The sequence below is a fragment of the Choloepus didactylus genome, chromosome 18 (genome assembly GCF_015220235.1).
Source record: "Choloepus didactylus isolate mChoDid1 chromosome 18, mChoDid1.pri, whole genome shotgun sequence".
Taxonomy (NCBI): Eukaryota; Metazoa; Chordata; class Mammalia; order Pilosa; family Megalonychidae; genus Choloepus; species Choloepus didactylus.
Genome location: NC_051324.1, coordinates 59,536,736 through 59,558,354, shown reverse-complemented (window position 1 = coordinate 59,558,354; position 21,619 = coordinate 59,536,736). Strand labels below are relative to the sequence as shown.

General features: G+C 50.4%; 1 protein-coding gene across 15 annotated transcripts in view; it reads left to right on the top strand.

Annotated features, from left to right (window-relative positions):
• The first annotated feature begins 349 nt into the window (after nucleotides 1-349).
• The window catches only part of MAPT (microtubule associated protein tau), a 110,351-nt gene continuing 89,081 nt past the window's right edge, over nucleotides 350-21,619 (top strand). For 6 of the 15 annotated variants that reach the window (XM_037808076.1, XM_037808074.1, XM_037808075.1 and 3 more), the window contains exon 1: nucleotides 362-512. The gene's annotated coding sequence lies outside the window, so the exon portion shown is untranslated. Of the gene's footprint in view, nucleotides 513-1,265; nucleotides 1,404-3,229; nucleotides 3,392-21,619 lie in introns of those variants that run through there. The other 9 variants (XM_037808061.1, XM_037808065.1, XM_037808069.1 and 6 more) reach the window with 7 other exon arrangements.

Sequence of the window (21,619 nt, the reverse complement as noted above, 5' to 3'; positions counted from 1 at the left end):
TCCCTTGTCCGGACCACGCGGGACCACCAAACCTCCTTCCCGGGGGAGGAGACCTCTCAAACAAGACAAAGGCTCCAGCGGCGAAAGCCGCCAGGCTGGGAGTACGCGTGCGCCGCGGAGCGCGCGTGCGCGCGGCGTTTAGGCCGCTGCCCGTGGCGTCGGTGGAGGGGGTCGGGAGAAGGGAAGCGCCTAGTGGAGCGAGCCCGGAGGCGCGGAAGGGCCGAACGGCGGGGTGCTCGCGCGCGCCCGCTAGTGGCGGGAGAAGAAGACGCCCGGGGAGGCCTTGCTGCCCACCCCTCCCCTCGGGAGGCTCGCGCTCCGGCTGCTCGCGCCTGCGCCGCCCGCCGGTCTCGGGAGCGCGCCTTCTCGTCGGTGCGCGCGCTCGCTTGCAGCCACCACCAACCACCAGCTCCAGCACCAGCAGCGCCGCCGCCGCCCACCTTCTGCCGCCGCCACCACAGCCACCTTCTCCTTCTCCTCCTCTGTCCTCTCCTGCCCTCGTCCTCCAGCAGGTAAGCGCTGAGGCCCCGAAACCTGCCTCCCCCTCGGTCCCTGTGCATCCCCACGCAGCTGCCCTTTGCCCCCAGCCAGGGAGATAAGCTTCATGCACTGGGCACCGATGGGGGGCCACGACAGGAGCCCTCCCTACTCCCTTTGCGCTCGGAGGCTGGGGCTAGGGCGGCTTGGAAAGGGACGCGTGCAAGGGATGCACGGACGCGAGGCGTGTGTGTGTGCACGCTTGGGGGGGGAGGGGGTTCCGCTTAATCGGCTTCGCACAGACCTCTATCCCAGGCTGTGCCCGTAGGGTGGGGCGCGGATGGCGGTGACCTGGGGGAGGGGGCTGCTCTGCATTCTCGATCTCCGCCTTTTGCCGCAATGGGCGTGTGTCTATGTGTGTAGAAGGGGGGTGAGTATCCAACGATGACCCCCGAAACCGAACCTGTAATCCGATTTCTCTGTCCCCGTTGCCATCGGCTCTAAGGAAGGTATGGATCGGGTTCTAGAAAAGATGACTCCCTGTCTGCCCCTCCCGACACCTCCCCGGCAGCGATTCTGATGGGGCCTTCGTTGCCCCTGATTTAAGGCGGTGGCCCGCCCCTCCCCTCCCCTCCCCCTTTTTTCTCCTTCAGAAATCCACAGGGGACATTTGGGGGCTGGGAATGAATAGGGGAGATGGGGAGGGGTCCAGGCGCTGTCACTTCAGCTGCCCTTCCCCCTGCGCGCGCCTGGCACCGAGACACGAGCAGCGCCGTGCCCGAGAGAAGGTAGCGCGCAGATCCCAATGTGGAGGCTCCGCAAGGCAGGGGTCACCCGGCCTTGTGATGTGGACGGACTGGGCCGCAGATCCTTGCTCGCCGGCGCGCACAAGTCGCAGCCTCACACAGACCGGCGCCGGGCTGCAGGTGCATTCCGGGCGGGTCCCCTTCTCTGAGCTCTGCGCCGGGCGCCCGGGGTGTGCGCTCCCTACCGGAAGCGCGGGGCTGGCGCGCGGGGCTAGCCCCTCACTGCGGCAGTGGGTGTGGACCCGGGTGGGCGAGGAGGGGAAGAATGAACTGTACCTCCTCCCACCTCTCCCCCCTTTTCCTCTTCTGAATGCGAGGTGCCATCTTTTTGCTGCGTGTCATGTCTTTAGCGTACCATGCCAAGCCGGGTGGCCGCGCTTCGGAGGAGCAGGGCGGGGATTGACATTTGGGGGAGGGAGGCAGTCAGCGCTGAAATCTTGGCGTTTTGCTCCTGCGGACAAGAGCACTAGGGCTTTCACCCGGGATCTTTTTCGGAGGTACGCTGCTTTGTTTGTAGGGGTTACGTGATCTGCGCTCCTATTTTTGGCTTTTATGAAATGAGGGTGCTTTGCCACCGCCCCCCCCCTTTTCACCCCTGCATTTCCGAGTCTTTTGTTGGATCTCGGGGTTTGCTGGGGTCGATGAACCCAAGTCACAGCCCTGGGGGCACGCATGGAACGGGCGTGTCCCTGCGCGCCCTCCTCGCGGGGCCCGGGAGCCCATGGGGTCCAAGGGGTGGGATTTGGGGTCTCGGCGCGCTCCGCGGGTGGCTGCAGAGAGAATACGTCACTCCCCAGACCCCGCGCGTTCTGGGGCCACGCCCCACCAGCCTGCCCAGCAAGGGGGCGCCGGCGACTCAAGGGAGATGCGGGGGAGCTCGTAGGCGGGGCCTAGCTCCGCCCTGTTGCTTCTCCCGGCTAGGGGACGTGGGATGATGGCGATGGGGCATGAGGTTCCCTTGGGTGCTGCAGCCACACCCATCTTTCCGAGAGGAATGAGAAGGAGCGTGAAGTAGGAGTTGTCATGGAAACCACACGCTTCCCGGGAAGGGGCCCTGGGGAGTTGCCCTGCCCCTTCCCCGCGGAGATTGAGGTCTTGGAGTAGGAGGGGCCGCGCCCCCTCGGCCTCCTGGACGGCGCGGGTGGCTCCTCCTAATTGGCCACCGGCCGCCTCATCCACCCAGACAGGCGTCGCTGATGTAGGTTTATAATTATGACCAAAGTGATGAATATTAGTACAAACGTGCGGGATTCTCACTTAAAAGTCCGGGTTCACAGGCACTCTTGAAGTCAGGGAGAAGGGATCCCTGGCGAGCAAGTCGGAGCCTCGCCCTGATAGCGTCCACACCTGCGATGATTCGGGTCGGCGCGGTTCTCTGGTTACTTCTATCGCTGAAAACTGGCGCGGAGCGCAGTTCTGAGAGGGATGGGTATTTAGGGGCCGAATCGTCCCCGCAGGTCGCCCAAATTGATCTGAAATTCCGGGGAATGGCTAGAGTAGGGGTCGAGAGCCCGCCCTGGGTCTGGCCGCCCTTCTCTGGCTGAGGCGTCGGGGGTACGGGCGGGGCGCTGCGAGGCCTCCCGGCTAAGCTGGGCCAGCCGCCGGCGGGCTGCAGGACGGCTCAAATATCCACCGAGGCACTTTCTCCCTCGCCCCAATAGATCTGGGCGCGGGATTCTCGTTCCAGACAGAGCGAAGGTCTCAGAGCGGCTCTGGGAGAGGGGAGTCCACGGCCACGGTTGCGAGTGGAGGTGTCACCTTCTGAGGGTCGGAGAAAAGAGGGCCCGCGGGGGCGAGCACATTTAGCCTAATGCTGGGAACAAACCACAGTACACGCGTCTGCGATTTCGCTCCATTTAGAAATGTGTTGGCGCTTTGGTGGGACGCGCGGGCAGGGAAAGCCCGGGCAGGGAAAGCCCGGGGGCTGTTAAAGGCACAATCCCTAGGTTCGGGAATGTTTCCTGCGGCGATTGGTACACTCCATACCTGGCTCTCAGCTTCTCTCAGCGCGCTTTAGCGAAAAGCTTCACCCGCAGGGACGCAGCGTGTGCGCGGACCTTCTGTGGCTGGAGCGCCGAGCTCGCCGCCGCACCTCCGGAAATGTCCAGGTACTGCCCCAAAGGCCACCGACTCCACTCCCCCCACCCACATCTCCAGCAGGTGGGGTCCCGTTTGTGTCCCGCAAAACCCACACTCTCAGCTTCCGGAGCTCAGGGCGCTGTAACCCCATTACCCGGTCTCAGGCTGGTCCCACGGCCCCAGGGCCCCGTTGGGATGATCTGGCCTGGGACATCACCTGCCCAGCCGGCGTCTCCAGGCCACGACCAGCTCAGGCTCGGCACAGTGACTTGTGGTTTTAAATGATCCCTGTCCCCCAGCTGACCCAGCAGAAAGAGAAGTGGCCTTCCCACAGAACTGTCATTAATTCTGAGGTGTCAGTTTGTGTCCTATGATGAATGAGCCCACGACCTTGCTCAGGTTTACCACATTAGAATTGATTATCCATCCCCCCCCCTCCAATCCTCCCTCTACCTCCCTGCTAAATACCTCCACACAGGTAGATAAATACAACCCCCACCCCACCACAGCCTGATCCAGAATGACCCTTGTAGCTAATCAAGTCCTTGGTGAACATTTGCTTCCCTAGCAGGTGAGTTCCGTGTGAATACCTGGCTCGACTCTTGGATTTGCCTTTGGACCATATATTTGGGGAATGGGTGTGTCAGTGTCTCTGCTTTTTTGGAGAATCCCTGACTGCACTCTGCCCCCGCCCTGCTCAGACTCAGTCTGAACGCGCCCTTCCAGGCGTGGCTTTTTAGTGTTTTCTGGTATGTGGCACGGCTCCCGCGACAGGAACGAAAGAAATGGATTATTCCCATGAATTGTAAAGAGAAAACTTAGAATCGGTTTGATTGAGGAAACTTAGATTTATTCAGGTTGGAAAAAGAGCCCCTACTCTTTCAAGGTGACCTTTGACCCACATGCCGTTTGAGGTCAAGTGCTGGCCTGGAGATGTGACGGGATTGTCATGCCTTTTGTTTGGTCTGAATTTTCCTTCTGCCCTTTTGATATCAGTTCACGCAGCCCGTTTGCCAAGAATTTTAAGAAATTGTGTTTTCTTCCTCCTCTCAGCATGTGTGTATAAGGGGTGAATCTCTGTAGCTGTGTTTGTGAACATGTGTTAGTGTTCCAACTGGAAGACAGTTCTGTTTATTTAGTTAGGACCTTGCTTACTACCACCTTGAAAAAAAAATCACTCGAAAACAAATAAAAACACCCTTTTAAAAGTTAAAAACACAGGCCATGTTGACATACAATAGGTATTTGGTTATACTCAGTTAACAAGTAAATGGATAAAATGGGAAAATGGAGCTTAAGAGGATGGTGAAGAGAAAATAGAGTAGGGGATTTAGTCAAAGTCAAGGCTGCAGGAAGGAACCAGTGACTCCAGTTTATCACCAGCTCTGCCTGTGCCTCTTGGGGCACCTCCGTGCTCTCCTCTACCCTGCTTTCTTGCCTACCCTTCCCACCACAGCACACCCTGTGTAGTTAGTGGGATGGAGGTGGGAAACCCCATTTGCCACTGCTCCTTATTCTCCCCCCTCCTGCTTTTCCCACCATCCCACTTCAGAGACCTCCTCAACCCCTCTCAACCCCCAGAAACAACCCCCTACCACTCCTAACTTGCCTCACCCAGGAGTTAGGTGCTTCCAGTAATGACTTGGAGCTGGGGCGTAGTGGGGTGGGGGGGGCACCCACCTCAACAGATGGGGAAAAAAGGAGATCCCAGTCTCACCAACTGGACTACAGCAGGGGAAGGAATCTGATGTCCAAGCTGGGGCTCTCAGCTGTTTTCCCAACCAGGGGTGACTGAAATGTCTAGAGACATTTTTAAATTTTCACAACTGGGGATGAGGGCTTGGTATTGGCATCCGGTGGATGGAGGCCGGGGATGATGCTAAACATCCTACAATGCACAGGACATCCCCACACCACAAAGCATGATTCGGCCCCAAATGTCACCAGTGCCGCTCTGGAGAAGCCATGCTGTAGAAGTGTTGTTTCCCTGGCACTATTATTTTAGTGGCGTCTTACGTTCATTGAGTGTCTTCGAGGAGGCACTCAGGCAGTCCTGAGATTATCTCAATTATGCCTCCTATGGTAGAGATATTACAGGTGGGAAAATTGAAGCACAGAGAGGCTCTGGTCACTCACTAAAAGTCCCACAGCCAGAGAGTGGGGTTGCTGGGGATTTAAATCCCATGTGTCCGACACTATCCCCGCCCTCTCTCAGCCATATGTGGGTTTAATGGCCTTTTTGGGCTAACCTGGGAACCGAAGCACACTGACCCAGTGAAATATTCTGATTCCAAAACTGCCAACTCACAAATGAACTTTTGGAAGAGTCTGTAATTGTAGTTTGGGCTGGAATAGGGTTAGAGAGAAGTGGAATTAAAGCCTTTGATTCCTGATTTGACCCTGAACGTGGAGACAGTGAGCTCTACCTCAGTGCCTCTGTTTACAAACAAAGAGAACGTCTCTCTTCTCCAGGACATTAAACCTCTCTCCACAAACCTAGGATTTCTGGACAGTTCTGTCGTAGGAAGGAGCAGCTGGGTCTGATTGGCTCAGAGACAGCTGGAAATCAAGCTTGGGGAATGGGCCAGGCGGACTCATTTGTAATGCTGGGCATGTCACTGAATTTTTAGGGATGTCTAATCCATGTCTTAGGGTCTGCATCTCAGAAAGGTTGAAGCCTTGGCCCTCACTCGTGGGAGCCCAGCTCTGAGAATGTGGGTGCCAGATGAGTTAGTTGGGTGGGCACAGGCAGGCCCTCAAGCGAGAAACCCAGGTCTTCCTTGGCAAAGGTGGGTCCTGGAGGCCCTTCTTGCTTCCCAGGGCCCAGGCTCTGCAGTAAATATCCTGTTACCCTGTGGTGTGGGACTGCCTAAGCACCCTCGGTCCCCCAGCCCCCGGCAAAGGTATTAGGCAGCTGTGAACCCACACCCCCCATCCCCTGCAGGGGCCATCCGGATATAGACCCTGCACTCCTGTCTTGCCCCTGCTGCCTTGCCAAAGGGGTGGCTGTCCAAGAATCCATTTCCTGTCTCCAGGCTCCCGTGATTCTGGCCCCTCTGCCAGGTTCTTTCCCTGCACAGATGGCTCCTGATCTGGGGGTGGGGTGGGGCAGAGTGGGGCCGCCTGAGATGGTTTTTGAGCTTTTTGAGTTCTTAGATTAGAAAACATTCTGTAGGTGTACAGATAGAATGGTCTACAAAATACAAACTTGACAAACTTCCAGGTAGATTGTTTTCCATTTCCTTTTGTTTTGTTGACATTTCAGCAGGCTCTATGCTTGCCTCCATCAGGGACACTATAGAAATCCAAACATCAGGTCAGTTAATCTCCAAGAAATGTATTTTGCACCTGGACTATTCAGAGGCAGGTTTGAGAGCACCTTGACGGTAGAAGTTGCTTTTTCCTGGACGGGGTCCCAGGGCAGGGCTGTGTCTTGCCTGCCTCATGGCTGAGGGTGGGGGCTTGGATCAGACATCCTGGGTGCAAAGCCCAGCCCCTTCTCGAGTCCCGGTGGAACCTAAACCATGTTATATAACCCCTTGGAGAGGTTTTTTCTTTTTTTTTGTCATCTATAATTTGGGGCTTTATAATAATACCAGTCTCCTGGGTTGCGGTAGGGTTTAAATGTGGTAGTATACACAAAATGTTTAGCCCCGTGGTTGCCACAGTAACTGCTCAGTAAATGAAATCATGGGCGGCAGCAGCATTCTCTCCATGGGCATTTGTGATTGGAGGAGGTGATGGAATCAGTGTAACACAGAAATTACACTGAGTGTGGATCAAGATGGGAAAATTGGACAGCTGTCCACTCCTCTCGAACCAGGTGGTGGTGTTTTGGTGGAAGTGGTTCCCCCGAAAATCACACACACCCGTGTTTAAATGTCCACACAGAACTCTTCCCAAAGGCAAGCAGAGTGACTTACCATCTGTTGTGCCTACTTCTGTCCTCTTCCTTCCTGAAATCTGCTCCATTGCCAGGAATACCCTTCACACCAACCTAAGCGGGACCTCCCTCCCAACATGGGAATGGTAACCTGGCTTGGGGTGCTGGTTTCAGAGATCTTTCTAGTTTACTCACTGAATAAAAAGTGAGTGCTGATAATTGAGAAAGCAAGGAGTAAGTAATGGAAGATGGTGGTGATGGTAAGATTGAACAAACAGTGTTGAAAATAGGAACCCTCATACTTTGTTGGTGAAAATGTAAAATGGTGGAACCATTGTGGGAAACAGTTTAGCAGTTCCTCAGAAAGTTAAACATAGAATTACCATATGACCTGGCAATTTCACTTGTACGTATATACCCAAAAGAACTGAAAGCAGGGACTCAGAGAGATATTTACACCAATGTGCATCACAGCATTATTCGCAAAAGCCCAAAAGTGGAAGCAACCCATGTGTCCATCAACAGATGAGTAGAAAAACACAATGTGGTATATCCATGCAATGGAATATTGTTCAGCCATGACAAGAAGTGAAGTGCTGGTACGTGCTACAACATGGATGAATCTTGAAGACGTGTTGAGTGAAATGAGCCAAACACAAACGGACAAATATTGTATGATCTCACTGACATGAAATACTTTGAATAAACAAATTCATAGAGACAGAAAGCAGAATAGAGGTGAATGGGGAGTTATTGCTTATGAGTATGGTTTTTGGTTTGGGATGATGAAAATAGTCTAGAAATAGGTAATGGTGAAAGTTACACAGTATTGTCAATTACCTAATGTCAAATGTAATTCATGTTAAAATGGTTAAAAAGATTTTTATGTTATGTATATTTTACCACAATTAAAAATAAATAAATTATTTAAGAAAAGAAAGAAAGAAAGAGCGTGTTACTAATCATGGGGGAAAAAAAAGAAAGAAACCAGTGCGTTGAAATCAGTAAACTGGCAAGCAGGCTACCTGGTGGACAATTCAGAGTCAAATACTAAATGTTAAATAAAGCTAGCTCATTGTGTACCGAATCTAAGGATCTTTGAGCATCTGATTAGCATAGTCATATTTGAATTAATATATTAGACTTCAGAAGCCTTCTTATTCACGAAATCAAGACTGAGGGTAGTAATAGTCACTTGAAAAAAGTTAAATCAGAAAATCATTTAAAATGATACATATTTTAAACATTTAATGCATATCAATGTGCATTCTTTCACTCATCTTTTGATATAGACCCCAGTCCTTCGCTTGGTATTTGGATCAACTGGTTGAAACTCCTTGTCATCTTTTTTGTCCACACCACACTGGTAATATGACTAAGACTTCCAATTTTGGTTTGTTGGGACAAGGACTTAAGAGACAGACACTTGTGGAGTAATCTGAAACCAGTATCCCTCCAGAGTTTTGTAACTTTTTTCATGGTCTTTAACATCCCAATTGACAGTAAAAAAAACAATTAGCTATTCACCTTTATGAAGTCTTTCCAAAGTACTGAAATTACATTTTTAAAAATCAGTTAATGATTTTAAAAGTTTACCTTTCGTTTTGCACTTGTATCTCATCAGTTTGCGCCTTAAATTGCATGCTTGCTTTAACCAATATAATGGACCTAAAAGGTTTTTGAACAAGCAGAGAAGAGTTTTAGTAAGTGCTTGGCTGGGGTGGGGAGGAGGCTCTGGCTGCAGGTCTCAGGCACTGTGGACCCCAGCCATAAGTATTTACAGTCCTTCACTTCTGCTTCTTATGTTGTGTCAGTTAGAACACGGCCTACTATGAGGACTTCATTGTTAAGTAAATGATGGGTGTCCTTCTCCCTTCCCGTCTTCCTCTGTCTTCTGGGATTAGCCCAGCACTTGGAAATCAGTCACATAAAATCCCAATTTAAGAGGGTGTTGCAAAATTCTCCCCATAGGACTCAAAATAAATTTTAATTCCCTTTATGATATTAACTTCCCTTAGTGAAGGAGTTTTGGGTCAAGTTCCCACAATTAAATAACAGTTTTCAGTCAGCAGGTTAGAGTTAAATCTGAAGCCGTCGATAATGATGCTTCATTCATGGCCCTGCCCCTGAGTCCTGTCTGCCCACTGCTAAATCCAAGCATCAAAGAGAAGAGGGACGGGGATTATCTCCGATCCCAGCTGCTGGTTTTCCTTCCAGCCTACAGCCCAGTTTTCTCTTTTCCTGGGAAGTCTGGGTCTGGGGACCTCAATCCACAGCTGTGCAACAGAAGCCCAAGGATACACTTTTATCCTTGTGTCCTCCTCCTGGGAACGCTAAGGATATCAGAAGACCCCTCGGGTCTGTAACTGCTGTCATGTGATCTACAGTCTACATAAAAGGCCAATAAGGAAGTGCTGGGAAGGACCAACGCATGGAAGGATGGAACTCTGCCCCATCCCCCAGGGCAGAGGTCAGCTTTCCCACCTGGGTTGGATCCAGTGGTTTAACCCTCCTTACATTATGGACTCAGAAAAACTATGTGTGAACAGAATTATCATGGATCAGTCCAGTTCTGTCACTGATTTACAGGTCATTTCAGAGGTGCTTATTTCCAATTGTTCTTAATCAGAGAGTGGCACCAAACCTCACCCCCTCCTATGGCCTAACTCCTGAGAGTAGAGGCTTATTGGATAATTAATAATCTGAAGCCAAATGCTTAAATGCCCAAGAGAAGATTACAGCTTAAAGAAGCTCTTTGGTTTATACATGCATAAATATATATATTTTTAATACTTATATAAATGTTAATGTGTGAATATTCATAAATTCATAAAAATATTCCAGGTTTTTTAATATTGGATTTGGTTAAAACCTGAACAGTTTTTGCTTTGGTATTGATAATGCATCAGAATTTAAATCTACATATGTTAATCGGTTTTATATGACCTCCTTTTCTGTTGGGGCACAGTGATAATTGTGGTGAAGACTCTATGACTCTGTCCCTTTAAAACTCCCCATTGCCAAGAATCACCAGGAATAGAGGTTTGGGAGAGTTACTGTTTCTTTTGCCATTGTGTCTTTTCCCTAAGAACAAGGGAAATTCTCTGCTGGCCCCAGAGAATGATGGATTTCATAGAACATCCCTAAATCTGCTTTAACAATGGCGTGAACATTTGCAAACTCACCTGAACCTTCTTTAAACCTGTATTAGTCAGGGTTCTCCAGAGAAACAGACTGACAGTATATATATATATTCATATATATAAAGAGATTTATTATAGGAAGTGGTTCCTGCGACTATGGAAATTGGCAAGTCTGAATTGTGTAAGGCTGCAAGTTGGGAGCTCCTATGCAGGTTTCAGTGAATTCCCCAGGAGCAGCTGGCTGGCAGAAGTAGATATGGAAATGAAATTCTCTCTTCTGACTGCTGAAACCCTCAGTTCTCCCTTTAAGGCCTTCACCTAATTGGATGAGATTCCTCTCGTTGCTGAAGCCATCTCCTCAGTTGGTTGTAGATGTAAGCAGTCATGGATGTGACTGATGATTTAAATCCACCAGATACCCTCACAAGTAACATAACAATCAGGCCAGCAGTTGCTCAAATACCTGGACGCCACAACCTAGCCACGCTGGCACCTGAGCTGAACCACCACAAAACCCATTTAGTATTTCCCGATGAGGGATAACGTGCCTCCCAGACTTCTCTTCTCTGGGTTCAGTTCTTCCCCATTTAGTTCTAAAGGCCCTCTCTGCGCATTACAGCTGCCCCTGAGATAAGACAGGTGGCCCCACTTTGTTCCCTGGGGAATGTTAATAAAGATTGCATAAATTGAAATAAAGTGTTTGCAATGTCACTAACATGCTATAAACAGTTGTGAACCAATGTTTGGTGTCTGATGGAAAATGCAGAAAAGAAAATTTTTTTTTAAGCCGGCAGGATTCATGTTGTAAATCGACAGTCTGGACCAAGTTAAAAACAAACAAACAAGAGTAAAAACCTTTCAAAAAGTTCTTACTGTTTGTTGGGAGCAAGACTAAATTCCAGAAGTGAGCTGTCTTCGTTTTAAAGAAGCTCTCTTCTAACAGAGGCCCAAAATTGAATCACAAATTTCCTATTCATCAATTAAAAGACTTTTGGCACAGTGTGAAGATTTTCCTGTACCTCCATTTTCCCACCTGTACAACGGGGAGTGTGCAATCCCCACCCTTAGGATGGGTGAAAGGTGCTCTCTTTCCTCGCTGGGTAGCCATAGAACAGAAATTAAATCATCCATGTGAATGTCTTTGAGCTTCTCAGAGGACAAGTGCTGCAGGAAGGTGGAGGCCTCCCGGGAGCCACGTCAGGTATGTGAGCTGGAGTCTCCTGTGGACCATACCTGAAAAGGTGTTGCCACCCCTGGCTCCTTAGTGCCAGCCGGGCGGTGCAGGGTCTCGGGGAGCCCGCCAGCCCACAGGGCCCATTCCCAGGTGGATGGGCTGGCGGCTGCAGTCCCGGCCTATATTGGGCTTGTCTGCAGCCTTCTTTGGGAAGAAGGCACCCACAGCCAGTGTGTAGGACAGTGGGGTGGGGCTCCTTTAGCTTGACGCCCAGTGATTTCCTGCCCCTGCCAGTGCAGACTTCTGCGGAGAGGGGCTGGGACTTCCTTCTCAGCTCATACTGTGACCCTTGGATGGAATTTCCTGGGAGCCTTCCTGTTTTCTCTGGAGTTTTCAGTTTCCTCCTAATAAAACAGAGACTTGGTACAGAATCTCACATTCTGATTATGCCCAGAGGCAGCGTCTCCTGCACTCAGTGTTTAGCATGTGCTGGGAATCGATTAAGGCAAGAGTGATTAAATTAAAGCCTGGGGTTGACTTTGATGGTATAATATTCTGATGGCTGTTTGGTGCCGAAAAGCTCAGCCAACTGCTTGCACTTGGAATTTGAATTGAGCTGGAGCTGGGCTGAAGTGTATTTGCCTTCGCCCCTGGAATGGAGGGTTTCTTGTGAATGATGATGGTGGGAAGTATTTTAGGGTCTGGAATCCCACCCTGACAATAGCCAGTTTGTGCTACTCCGAGCACCTGTGTGGGGTTTCTAGGGGTCCCTATGTCCTCACCCCTTGATTACCCTGCTCTCAACAAAGCCTCCTCTACTACCACCTTCTTCACACTGGTCCCTTCCCGGTTTCCCCATCTTGGTCATTGGAACCTGCCATTTTCCAGTCCCCCACGTGGCAAACCTTGGAGTCTTAAACTCCTTTCCTCTCTCTGCATCCTGGAACTGATTTAACCACCACATTTCTTCTTCCCAGCAGCATCTCCATCTGCCCCTCCCTGTCCAGTCCCACTCTGGTCAGCACTAAGCTGAGTTTTGACCTTTATCAGCTCACCCTCCCAACCTCACGGCCACAAAGATGAATTGTTCCCAATTTCAGTTCCCAAATTCACTTCCAATCCATTTTGTACACCATTGCCAAACTCTTCTTCCCAGGGCAGCCCTGTCTTCTGTCCTGCCCCTCATCAAGTGCAAGCCCACGGTTGAGCTCTCTGACACGTGCTAGGTCGAGCCGGACCTGATGCTTGCTCTTGGCTGCTTCAAGACATTTGCTCTTTCTGCCCCTTGCTCACTTACTCTACTTGTGCAGAGGATGCCCTCTTTGCCCTCCCCACCCGTTTAAATCACTCTGACCTTCCGCAGTCCTTGTCCTCCCTGAAGTCTCCCCCACCTCTTGCACCTAAGATCTCAGAGTCTCTGCACATTTTGTCCGCACCCATCATCAGTCCCACAATGGTTCATGCTTCATAGTTTTCCCTCCTGCCTTGTTTTGTGTGCTCATCTCATCTCCCCACAGGGTATCAGTCCTCTGAGGACAAGGATTGTGTCTTACGTGCCTTGCCCAGTCACAGAAAATAATTACTCTTGATTAATTCAGTTGGATGCTGATAAACAGGCTGATGTTGAACGAGTTTTCCCTGTTTAAATAGTCTCCTGCCTACTAGCTGTATTACTTCATATACTTGAAAATAACAGAAACCACATTTTCTTTAAAATATTTTGTAATGATTACTTTGCACTATTTCAGACCAACTTAACATGCTCCCCATTGGTCCACACCGGTTTTGCTACATGAAAACCATGCTGATAATAATAGCAGTAGCAGATTGCATTTATTTTACTAAAAACAGGGCCTCATTTACCCTGCTTCCCACCACTACTACCCCACCAGACAGGGATTATTAGCCTCATTTTGCAGACTAGCAAACTGAGGCTCAGAGCTTTCACAACCGAGCGAGTGAGCCAGTTCGCGCCTGGGTCTGGGCCCAGCACCCCTCTGGTTCCGCCTCCAGATCCGGTTCCACCTCCCACGCCAGTCCTGGAGGAGCCGACAGACACATCTTAACTGCTAAAGACCCGAGAAGCTGTGCGCTCAGCCTCGGGTAATGGGTCATATGTAACATGAGCCCAGAGAAATTATTTTAAACCAAAAGCAAGGCTCTAAACTGGGCTGCTGTCTCATGTCGCCGGTGACGGCAGAATCAAAATTAGTGTCGCGGGCAGGTCCACACTTATCAACAGAGAAGCTCGTTTGTCTTCCAGTCCACACAAAGCATGGACAATGGTCTCACTGGCCGCGCTTCCACGGAGGGCACACGTGGCTGGAGGTTGGGAATTGACCCCAGTGTGTACACGTCCCCAGGCTCAGTCGACAGGGAGAAATTTAATTAACAGTGAGCAGTTTCCCTGGGCAAGGGAGGCAACGCGAGCCCCCTACCGTTAGGAGAGAAGTAGGGATCCCCTTGGGAGGGGAAGGGAGGGGAAAGGGGGCTGAGCCTGCCCTAGCTAGCCTGCCTGCGGGCGCTGCCCCAACCCCCTACTCAACAGCCAGCGTATTTTCCCCACGTCTGTACCAGTGTGTCTCCCACTCTGTGGCCGGGATGTGGGGGAGTAGTGGGGAACAGAGAAGGGAGGGGCTCGCCCAGGTGAGATTGGGGGTATGCATGCTGCATTGCTTGGGATTTGCAACCTCTCCGGGTACTTTTATGGACTGAAATAAATTCCCCACAGCCGCCCTCCCCTCTAACTAAAACAAGAGTCATTTCTCAGTTCTGTTCTTGCCTCCCACCTTCTCCCTAACATCTTTTGAATTCCATCAGCTATAAAGCCAAGATACCATGTGTATATCTTTTTTTTGGGAGAGGGGCATCATTTCAGTCTATAGATTGTATTTGGGGTAAGTGGGGAGTAGTTCTTCTAGAAAGTTCTTATACCAGCTCAAACTGAAAGGTGGAGCCTCCTGGAGAGGACATTGCCAGCCATGGCTCTGAGCCTGGGCTGCTCAGCTCTGGTGGATGAGAGTGGGAGCCACAGGGCATGGGTACTTCTGCACACACCCCTGGGTGCCGAGGAGGGAGCCCGGTGGAGTGGGGCAGGGGACATCTCTCCCATTTGCCCTTGGGACAGCCCAGGGCATGCTGACTGCTTCTGTGCCTCTGGAGGCTGGAACCTCGTTGCCAAAAGCTGTAGCCGCATAATAGACACCCAGGATCTGTCACTGGGACTCGAGCACGATGGCTCCTTCCCCCCAGTGGACCCAGGGTTTGCAAAGAACACGTGCCAGCCTGGCTTTCTGGATACATAATACTGTGCTAATGTGGACTGATGGGTTAAACATCTGAGTCATTTTAATACTCTTATTTGGATGTCACCCTCTAGGTGTCGAGGGCGGGAAGTGGGTGTGGGGTCTCCCTAAACACATTGGCGTGTGATGGCTTCACATTTAGGCAGCCTACCTGTGACTTCAGGATGCTGGGAAGTTCCCACCCCCTCCCATTCCCCAAATTGCTCACAAATGGAGTGTACTTTATAGTTTACATCATCTCATTTAACCCTTGACATGACCATGTGAGTTAAGAATTGTTCCCCTTCTTTTGCAGATCAGGAAATTGAAGCTCAGGAGGTTAAACAGGTTCAGAGAGGCTAAGTGGCATTCAGGGAGGTTAAGTGGGGTTCGGGGAGGTGAAGGGGTACCTGAAATCACATAACTAGTTTGAGATCGAAAGAGGATTTGAACTCAGGACTTCTGCTTCTGAAGAACATGATCTCACTTTGCCTTTTTCATCCCTAGTTGTTCGTTGCTTTAGCCTGAGGGTTCCTACTATTTGCTAAACTGCCTGTGCTGTGCAGGGGGATAAAGAAGAGGACTTGTTGCCACCACCACCACCACCCCTACCCCCGGCAAGGGAAATAGTAATTTTTAAATTTAAAGTAACTTTTTGACAGGGCAAGACCTGGAACTTCAGTTGAGACCTTGTACCATATGAGAAATAAATGAACAGATTGGTTTTTTCTCCTTTAAAAAAAATCTATTCAAGACGATTGTATAAAAATGTAGCTTATGAGGGGTGACAGTGTGATGGGGAAAGCCATATAGACCATATTCCCCTTTGTCCAGTGTATGCATGGATGAGTAGAAAAATGGGGGGAAAGAAAAGACACCCAGTGTTCTTTTTTACTTTAATTGTTCTTTTTCACTTTAATTTTTCTTATTATTTTTTGTGTGTGTGGTAATGTAAATGTTCAAAAATTAATTTTGGTGATGAACACACAACTGTATAATGGTACGGTGAACAATTGAATGTATGCTTTGTATGATTGCATATGTGAATATATCTCAGTAAAATTGAATTTTTAAAAAATCTATTCAGCATAAGATGTGGTTGGGAGGTGGATATAATTTGTGCAAAAAAAGGTGCTCCCTGTGCCCCCAGTAACAGGGAGCAGGAGGTGGCCACAGGTGGAGGGAGAAATCACGGGGCTGAACCAGGCCCCACCCCTCCCACCGTGGGCTGGACCCGTGGGCTGCGGGCCCTGCTGGGTTCTCCAGGAAGCAGAGGCTCGGAGTTGTGGTTGCTGGGGCTGGGGAGAGTGGGAGGAGGGAAACGACATGCCACATGCTCACCCACACTTCCAGGGATCCAGAAGACAGGAAAGAAGACAAACCGCCGTGATGTTAAGGCAGACGTGGCTAAGCAACATGTCATGTAATATAAGTTAAAATAGCTAAAAAGGCTGAAATAGTTGCTAGAATTTAAAGATTATTAGTAAATTGTGTTTCTGTCTCTGCTTCTAAGTTTCAAAGCAAATTGATGTTTTCTGCTTTCACATTCCTAGTGCTCTTTATTTTGTGTTTAATTTACACAACTTTGTCTGATTCCACCTTTTTGGGGTTTCAGTAGGGGCCTGGGCTCCCTAAGTCGTCCATCTGTTTGGGTGATGTTTTCTTCATCTTTGTGTCCTCAGTGCCTGACATGGTACATGGAACAGCAGAAGCACTCAGTAAGTGTTCAGAGAATGAATGGATGGATGCATGAGTGCATGAATGCAATGCTGATGAAAACGTAAGGGCTTTTTGAAAGAGACTTGAGCGCCGAGAGGGAAGCAGATGCATATCTTGTATATTTGTCCATCTTTCTACTTTTCTGGAGGGTGGGAAGTACAGGTCTGTGTGTGGAGTTTCTAGAAGTGGGAATGCCTTGTACCATTTAACATAATTTTTTTTTTAAGTCAGATGTCTTTAGATCCTCTGGAAAAATGGAAGCCACCATAAGCCATGAGCCCCACTTCAAAGGCAAAAGATCTTGACATGTGGGGCTCTGCACATGACATGCCTACCGGGAAGGGTGGCGTCCGGTAGAAGGCAAACCACTTAAGTCCCTGCCGCCCTGTGATGGGTACAGGCCCAGGTAGGGTTGCCAGATTTAGCAAATAAAAATATAGGAATTGGAATTTCAGATAAACAAATAATTTTTTAGTGTAAGCGTAATAGGCTGAATAATGTTCCCCGGAGAAATCTATGTCCTGGATCCTGTAAATGTTACCTTATTTGGAAAAAAAGTCTCTGCAGATGTGATTATCCAGGTAGGCCCTAAATCCAATCACTAGAGTCCTTATAGGAGGGAGGCAAAGAGAGATTTGACATGGCAAAAGAAGAGAAGGCAGTGTGAGCACAGAGGCAGGGATGCAGCGATGCAGCCACAAACCAAGGAATGCCGGCAGCCAACAGGGACTGGAAGAGGCCCAGCGTGGGTTCTGCCCTGGAGCATCTGGAAGGAGCGTGGCTCAGCTGACACCTTGATTTTGGCCCAGTGGTACTGATTTTGGAGTCCTCTCCTCCGGAACTGTGAGAGACTAAATCTCTGTTGCCACCCAGTTTGTGGTCATTTGTTAGAGAAGCCACAGGAAACTAATACCGTAAGTATGTTCCAATATTTGGGGCATACTTACACTAAGAAAGTATTTGTTGTTTATCATAAATTCTAATTTAACTGGGTGTCCTATATTTTATCTAGCAACCCTAGTGCCCAGGGCCAAAGAAAGCAGCTTTTGAAATTTGCAAGAAAGCTGTTTGAGGCTGCCAGGAAGTGGACTTGCTTACGAGTCTTTGTGAGCGCAGTACAACCGAACCAATTTGAACTTTGCTAACTGCCCCCTGGGCAGAAGAGGGGGCAATTAGACAGGTGTTAATGATTTATTTTTTCAACAGTCTTTTGAGCACTTACTATAAAACAGAAGCTCTGTGTAAGGGTGGAGAAGTTAGCCATTAATTCCAGACATCTGGGCTAAGTTACCACCATTCCCGATAAATCACATGAATATTGCCATCAGCAGAGTTCAGGTGATTCTGCCACGCATCACTGATACCTGAGCTGCACCTGCGAGTTTCATGGCCCGGCAGGCTGCCCTCCCTTTGATTGCTGGAGGTTGGGGCCCGGGCAGAACAGCCAGGTAACTTTTGGTGGCTGAGTGGGCAGACTTGACACCAGGTTTGCAATGGAGGAAGGGGGCAGATGCTGCAGGAAGGTGTTGGCTCTGGCTTCCTAAGAGGAGCTTCCAATGGAAGCAGATGCAGGATGCCTCCATCATTTCCTGTTACATCACAGCACAAAATGAGTTGGACATGGGGCAAATGTTAAGGACACACATGGTCCACCTTCGCATGCCCAGCGGGCTGCTCCCCTTTGCCATGACATTGGTCTTTGTAGGCACAAGGGGCTCAGTGGAGGCTGCTCTCACCCTGTCCTGGGGAAAGTTTGAATCAGAGCTCTGGGGGTGCTCGTTGGACTGTCTGCAGCTTGGAGGGTCCCTGGACCCCCAGACTCTCAATGATGCTCACAGAATCCATAGTCTTAGAGCTTTAAGGGGACTTCGGCCATTCATGACCCAGAAGGGAGGGTCCAGTGGCCCCAGAATGTCCCCAGAAGCTTTACCAAAGTGCCCAAGTCTTGGAAAGGAGAAAAGCAGGTAGTTTGCATGACAAAGGAAAAAAATCAGGGAGGGAGGGATTAAGCATGAAAAGATGCTCGACTTTGCCCATAATCAAAAGGACTGCTGATGTAACCACAGGGGGATGCCACTGATGGTGGATTGGACAGTGATACTGCACGGCTGGCCGGTGTGGGCAGTGAGCTGCTGGGGCTGGCTTGGGAGCGGGAAACCACCTCTGCAGAGAATGTGCTGTATTGATCAGATGCCTTTTGACAGAGCATTTCCACATCTAAGAATTTGTCCTTTGTGTCAGAGCAAAGGCCCATATTTGGGGAGTCACCAGAGAATTGTCTGTAATGCAAATTATTATGGGAAAAATAATCCATATGGTTAAACATTGTGATTTGTCCACACACAGTACACTGTGTTAGTCCCTAGAAAAATGCACTGCTGGGGATGTGTCTGCAGGTAGACACTTACACAATGTGGGTAAGTTAGAAACACAAGAGAGAACAAGGTGGGTATCAGGTGTTCCCATTTCTGTAAAAGGAAGGAAGTGCATGTAAATGACTTCACACACGTGAAGCTTTGCTCTGGAAGGAAGCACAAAAATCAGGTTTTGGTGGTAGCTCTGGGAAAAGAAATTGTGGGTGGGGGGCAGGGGATGTCATTTTCACTTTACATCCTTTTCTACTTAAAAAAAAATGTTTCATCATGTGTACATATTACCTTTTTCTTTTTAAAGATAAATGCATACGTATGCTCAGGCCTCAGCACACTCCAACAGAATTGAAATATCTGGCAGAACGGTTCTTTTAAAAGGCTGCTCAGTTGATCCTGCCTTGCTCCCCTGGGTAAGACGCTCTGATCTGGCCCAGCCCTCTCTTCTGCAGAGAGAGACTGAAGCTGCTACTGGGCCTCTGTGGGCTAGCCTGGGTACCTGGTGGTCCTAGAAGGGAGAATCTTCCAATGGGCTGTAGGAATAGACCCGCATGCCCTGAGCATGTGTACTCTGTGTGTGAGATGTGTGTATACACTGTGTAAATGAACCTTTTGGAGCATTCCCTTGGAAGAAGGGATGGGTGGGGTTAGGGTTAGGAGAACAAGGGGAAGCAGGGTACTGGGTTTGAAAAGTGTCTAATCTTTCTCATGGTTTGGGATGACCCAAACCAGCCCCATGAGCCACCCTGGTCCTGTTAACTTGCATTCCGAGAGAGAACCTATGGACACATCCCCTAGGGCAAGGCTGAGTGATATGTCACTTTGCTATTTTAATGCCAAATCCCTTTACATCAAAAACAGCCTTGGGGCTATTTTTTCCCTTAGTGCTTTCACATGGATGATCTCATCTCATCCTCGCGGCCGCTCCAGGCCAGGTGGGGAAGGGAAGGAGGCAGAGGCTGTCACCCAGAGCCTGCCCCCTCCGCAGAGGTGCCCACGGCGAGAGGGTGTCCGTCTCACAGTCCTGCCTCCCCACCGTCCCACACCCCTGCTGCCTCCCCCGATCCAGTGCTCTCCAAGCTTGATCACCGGGGTGTCCAGGGTTGCCCCCCGAATCCCACATATTCCTCAGAGGACTTAGGGCACAGCCCCAAGAGCCTCTGCTTGGGGGACACTCCCCACGCCCAGAGAAGCTGCAGGCACTCCTCGTCGTCTCTCTCAGACGCGGACACCATTCCTTCCCGTCACCCCGCAGAGGGCTGCCTTTCGGAGTTGGTTACCGTGGTGTTGTGTGGGCTCTCCCCGGAGGAGCTGGGCGCCGGAGCAGAGGGTGCTGGCCTGAGTACCCCTCTCTTTATTATTGAGGGGTGACTCCACTGGGCCTGTAGGACCGCGACCTCCCCAGAGCCGAGGGCCCACCTCCCACGCAAGACCCAGACCCTCCCGGCCCTCCTGACGAGGCACCCGGCTCCCCGGCTGCGTCTAACAGGCTGTGAGGGCCGAGAAGGGAAGACGTCGGCCGGGAGCAGCCCCGACCTGTGACCTCTCAGAGGGGCCACACGCCCTCCCCTCCTCGCAGGGCCTCCCTTCTCCCCACACCTCCCCGTTACTGGGGTTATACTGGGTAAAGTCCCCAGAGAGGAGCAGCAGCACGAGGTGTCGGGAGCCACGCGTTTGGCATTTTAACAGATGCTGGAGCCGCTTGAGGAAGGAGGTAACTGAGCTCAGAGGAGTGAAGTGACCCCCCAGGGTCACGCGGCGAGTCTGTGGCAGACTGGGACAGCGAGAGGTCTCCTTCCTCCACGCACGTCTCCTCCTGCGCCCCACATCGCTTCCCTCCGGGTCCCTCAGATCTGCCCCATCAGAGGCGCCAGCTCCTGGGCACCCGAGGCCCCAAGACATGCAGGATGGCCGAGGCCTGTCAGTGGGACAGCAGCAGCTTTCCGGAACGTTCTATAGCAGAACATTCTGGAACACACCTGCCCCCCTCCTCCCGGGGCTCCCTGTTTCATGACTTTGGTAAATCATTTTGCTTTGCAGAGAGCGTGAGCTCTGCCTCGGAGGGAGCACTTCAGCCTGTGTTGAGTAACCAATACAAGGGCAAATTTCAGAGTATAATATGAGCGGGGTGGGGGCAGGGCAGGAGCTGGAGTTGCTCAGGCCTGATGACTAGGCCTCACCCTCAAGGAGAAAAATAAATGAAAAATCAAAGCAACAACGACAAAACCACGTCTCTCAGAGAACGCCTCTGGGACAGGATGCATTTCCATTCACCAAAGCAGCCAAGCTCAACTGTGCTGGCTCAAGGAGGAGCACCAGCCCTGCTTGAATGAATGCTGCTTTTCCTAGAGAATGTCCCGTGCTCCTGGAGGATGCTGCACAGCCCTCGTGGAGCAGCCTTCTGTCCAGGGGGGACACCATTTGTTCTTCCCTCGGTGCACTCAAACAACAGAAGCAACGTTTGTGGCTGGAAGATGTCAACTGTTAATGAGGTTTTTCTTGCCTGTGGTGCATTCCCAAGGGCAGAAGCCAGCACACAGTGTGGGAAAGAACTGCAGAACCACCAGCCTGTGAGGTCCACCCGGGGTGTGAAGCTCTGCTCATCCCAACCAGGAGTTCCTTGCTTCCTGTCTTCATTGGCTGTGTCCTTCCTTACTGTCTCTTACAGTTGCCTTCCTTTTCCTT